This window comes from Gekko japonicus, unplaced genomic scaffold (genome assembly GCF_001447785.1).
Source record: "Gekko japonicus isolate JY-2015 unplaced genomic scaffold, Gekko_japonicus_V1.1 scaffold1471, whole genome shotgun sequence".
Taxonomy (NCBI): Eukaryota; Metazoa; Chordata; class Lepidosauria; order Squamata; family Gekkonidae; genus Gekko; species Gekko japonicus.
In genome coordinates, this window is record NW_015163647.1 from 1 (window position 1) to 4,656 (window position 4,656).

General features: G+C 63.5%; 1 long non-coding RNA gene across 1 annotated transcript; it reads right to left on the reverse strand.

Annotated features, from left to right (window-relative positions):
- Nucleotides 1-6: 6 nt before the first annotated feature.
- Nucleotides 7-2,009, reverse strand: LOC107107372. Its single transcript, XR_001482389.1, has 3 exons — nucleotides 1,931-2,009; nucleotides 880-909; nucleotides 7-284 (listed from the first exon to the last, which is right to left on the reverse strand). It is a non-coding gene; the product is annotated as an uncharacterized LOC107107372 (long non-coding RNA).
- Between the last annotated feature and the right edge of the window lie 2,647 nt (nucleotides 2,010-4,656).

The following is a 4,656-nucleotide window of genomic DNA, read 5'->3' on the forward strand; positions in this document are numbered from 1 at the left end:
GGCGGCAGCGGCTGCAGGGAAGAGACCGGGGTGGGGGTCAGGGGCAGGGCCCAGCCAAGGGCAGCCCCCCCCCACATGCGCCTGGAGCTGGGGGCCCCCAGAGGCCCTGGGCATCTGCGGCCGCTCTCCTCCCCCTCCCCTGAGGAGCTCCCGAGCTCCCCTCCCTACTCGGGGCTGCTGCCGGGGCCCTGCCCGGAGGCTTCCCGGCTGTTGGGGCTCGTCCGCCGGAGGACATGCTCTGTCCGGAGGCCTTGCAGCCTCTCAAGCAGCTCCTGGATGAAGCCCTGCGGTGGGGAAGAAGAAGAAGAGGCAGCGTGTCTGGCCTGCACTCCCCCCCCAGGCCTGTAGCAACAGCGGGGCATCTCGGGGCCTGGCCCCCCAACTCACTCACAAGGCCCCCCAACTTCCCATCCACCCACAGGCCCCCCTTCCAACTTTTTATTTTATTTGTGGTGCTCCCTTGGGTGCATGTGTGTGTGTGTGGGGGGGTGCCTGTGCAGGGTGCCCCCAAACTTATTTCACGCCCCCCCGATTTAAAAAATCCTGGCTACAGACCTGAGTGCCCCCCTCCCCAAGGACCCGGCTGGCACAAGCAGCGCAGGGGAGGCCCGGGGGAGCCCCCTTCCTCCCCACGCCTGCCCCAAGGGATGCAGCCCTCAGCCAGGCCCAGAACAGGTCACATGCCAGCACCCAGCAGGGAGGGGGCAACAGAGGGGCTGGATTCCCTCTGGAAGACCCAGCTGGGAGCGGAAGGCCAAGGACCGTGGGCGGCAGCAGCAGCCCCCCCCCCACGTTGTCAGGCGAGGGGCAGTGAGGGCGGGAACCTTGGGGGGGGGAGGGAGCAGCCGTCCTCCGGGGATGCTCCAGAGCAACACCCACCTCTGCACTGCTGCACGACTCCAAGAGGCCCTGGAAGGAGACAGGAATGAAGAGGAAGAGATGGGATTCATACCCTCTGGCCCTTCACTACCCCCAAGGGAGTCTCAGAGCAGCTGACAAACTCCTTTCCCTTCCCCTCCCCTCCCCACAACAGGCAGGCGGTGCTGAGAGAGCTCTTGACAGAAACGGCTCTTTTTCAAGGACAGCTCTTACAACTACACATGCTAAGTCACTCAGTTCTTGCATCTCTTTGTTAGGTCTTTTATTATCTGTGTGCTTTTGTTGTTCAGTCGCACAGTCGAGTCCAACTCTTCTCGACCCCGTGGACCACATCATGCCAGGCCCTCCTGTCCTCCACCGTCCTCCGGTGTTCGCTCAACTTCATGTTCGTTGCCTCGATATCACTGCCTAACCATCTCATCCTTTGCCGTTTCCTTCTTCTTTGCTCACGAGACTCCACGGCTCAGAGGGAGCATTGGGTGCAAGCGAAGTGCCTATGGGGACAGCAGCCGCCTTGAGCAGTGTTCCCTCTAAGCTGAGTCAGTGTGAGGTAGCTCATAGTTTTTCAGCCTCCGGTTCATACCTTTTTCTCTTAGCTCAGAAAGGATGGCTCCAGAGCAAAGTAATTCATGCAGCAGCCAAATGGCTCACTCACACCTTTAAGGGCAGTCGCTCACCAAGTAGAATTTTTGCTCACGAGACTCCACGGCTCAGAGGGAGCGCTGGGTGCAAAGCGAAGCGCCTACGGGGTCAGCAGCCGCCTTGAGCAGTGTTCCCGCTAAGCTGAGTGAGTGTGAGCTATAGCTCGCAGTTTTTTAGCCTCTGGCTCACACCTTTTTTAGTTGGCTCAGGCAGGATGGGGCTCCAGAGCAAATTGATTCATGCACCAGCCAAACCGCTCATGGCTCACAGCTTTCATGCCCAGAGCTCACAAAGTGGAATCTTTGCTCACAGGACTCTGCAGCTTAGACGGAGCCTTGGTCCCAGCGCCTTTGGGGTGCCCGGGGGGGGGGAGAGCAGCAGGAGGAGGAGGCCCAGGTCAGCCACCCACCTGCAGCTTGGTGGCCCGCTCCTCGTCCGTGGCCATCTCCAGCAGATCGTCGATGTTCACCTCGTCCGGCATCTCTGCCTCCTGCAACCAGAGGGGGCGGTCAGGCGGGCCCTTCCCTTCAAGGCCTCTGGGGTGCCAGGAGACTGTGCCCAGGCAAAGGGGGGGGGGGGGGGGAGAAGCCAGGCAGGAAGCCAGACCCACACTGGCACCCGTCTCTGTTCTCCCGGGCCCTGAAATCGTGGGCAGAGCTGGAGGCTCTCGGAGGAAGGTGCGGAGGCAGAAACGAGAGGCCCTCCCCCTCTGAAATGCCCCTTCGGGGTCCCAACCGCTGCCAACGCCTCCCCTCGGCTCTCCCAGCCAGACTGGCAGGTTCCGGGTGCAGCTGGGTCTCCTCTGGAGCAGCCCCGAACCGGCTTTGGACGGAAGGGCCCCCCAGAGTCCGTCTCGTCTGCTCAGAGTGGGGCCCCAAGGAGAGCTCTTTCACATCACTGGCAGTTTCTTCCTTCTAACGGGAGATGCTACTGAAGACCAGTGTTCCCTCTCAGCTGAGTGGGTGTGAGCCAGCTCACCGTTCTTTAGCCTCCGGCTCACACATTTTTTGACCTAGCTCAGGGAGGAGGGCTCCAGAGCACACTGATCCATGCAGCGGCCAAATCGCCCGCTCACAACTTTAATGCCCGTAGCTCACAAGGTAGAATTTCTGCTCACGGGACTCCGCAGCTGAGAGGGACTGAACCGGGGATCTTCCATAGGCCAAGCGGAGGCTCTGCCACTGAGCCAGGGCCCCTCCCCTCTTCCGTGACCCCTGGGCCAGCAGAGGGTTTGCGGGGAGGTGTGTGCGTGCCCTGAGCTTGTGCCAGCACTCAGTCACTATCCCTGAGCTTGTGCCAGCGCTCAGTCACTTTTAAAGAAAACCCCCCCCAAAAAAAACCCCACCTCTCCTCGGGAGCGCCTTCCCCCCCCCTCCGGCTAGAAAGAGGTTTTGCTGGGGCAAGCGGAGGGGGACTGCTGCAGGGACAGCCGAGTTGGCCGTGGCAGGGGGGGCTCCCTCATCCACCCGGGAGGAAGAACCTCCTCCTCCCGGGCAGACAGAGTTGCGGATGGGGAAGGGGGTCTCTGTGTGTGCAGGGCTGACGTGTTCCGCAGTGGGGTGGGGAGTCAGCCAGCACCCCCAGTCCAGATGCTCCTGGGGCCGGAATGTAGCCCATGCCAGACTCTGCAGGAAACATCTGCGGCCTCCCTTTGGCACCACCAGGGGAGAGGCTGGGCTGGGCGGCCTCCCCCATCAGACTCCCCGGGGACGGCGGGAGAGAGGCAGAGAGGCGGCTGGGAAGGGCTTTCCTTTCATGGCAGGGCTGAGGCGCCTCTTCCACTCCGGACCTCCCTCCCTCCCTTGGCCTGAGGAATCTGTCCTGGGGGGGGAGGGGGGAGCAGGCCAGGGAGTCTCGGCCGCTCAGCAGCCAGCCTGAAAGGGCAGCCCAGCCACCCAAGGGAAGGGGGCTGAAAGCCACACACACCTTGACATTCCCCCCCCTCTGGCTCAGGGCCCCTCTGGACAGGTAGCCCCTCCCTGGCAGAGGAGGCCCATCGGCAGCCATCAACCCCAACCCCCCACGGAGGCATCGCCCACCACTGGGGCCCGTGGCTGGGAGGAGCCCCCAGCTGCACTGCCGGCCTTTGGCGTGAGCCAGCCGGGCACCTGCAGGGGGGTCAAAAGTGGCCCAGGCTGGGCCATGGGAACCTGGTCCCGCTGCCCCCTACGACAGAGAGGGCCCAGCACCGGGAGGGGGGGGTTAGCACGGGTGGCATTCCAGGGCGCAGCCGGGCTCTTCTGGGCCAGCAAAGGAACAGGAGGAGGCGTGTGTGTGGCACCTCGAAGAGACCGGCAGGCTTTTGCTGAGGCACAGACTGGCATGGGGGCCGGAACCGTCTGCCAGATCCAAGTCTTGGGAGCCCCTTCATCCCGCCACGAGGAGGACACAGACAGGATATGGTGGGAGGATGGCGAAGATCTGCCCAGAAGGAACAGATTGGGAGGGAGGGGAGGGATGAGGGGAAGAGCTCCTCCGGCATCCTGTGGGGTGTGTGTGTGTGTGTGTGTGTGGCGATTCCAGGGCGCAGCCGGGCTCTTCTGGGGCAGCAAAGGAACAGGAGGAGGCATGTGTGTGGCACCTCGAAGAGGCTTTTGCTGAGGCACAGACTGGCACGGGGCTGGAACCGTCTGCCAGATCCAAGTCTTGGGAGCCCCTTCATCCCGCCACGAGGAGGACACAGACAGGATATGGTGGGAGGATGGCGAAGATCTGCCCAGAAGGAACAGATTGGGAGGGAGGGGAGGGATGAGGGGAAGAGCTCCTCCGGCATCCTGTGGGGTGTGTGTGTGTGTGTGTGTGTGGCGGCCAGGGCCCCCGGCTGGAAAGGGAGGGGGGCAGCCAGTGCCTGCACAGGCCCCGCTGGGGTATTGCTCCTTCCCAGGGTGGGCGGCCTGAGGACCACGGGGGTGGGGTGGGGGGAACACACAATCACGCAGCCCCATTCATGCCTCTACTGACCCACCCCCGGGGGGGGGGGGCAGGCCAGGGCCCCCGGCTGGAAAGGGAGGGGGGCAGCCAGTGCCTGCACAGGCCCCGCTGGGGTATTGCTCCTTCCCAGGGTGGGCGGCCTGAGGACCACGGGGGGGGGGTGGGGGGAACACACAATCACGCAGCCCCATTCATGCCTCTACT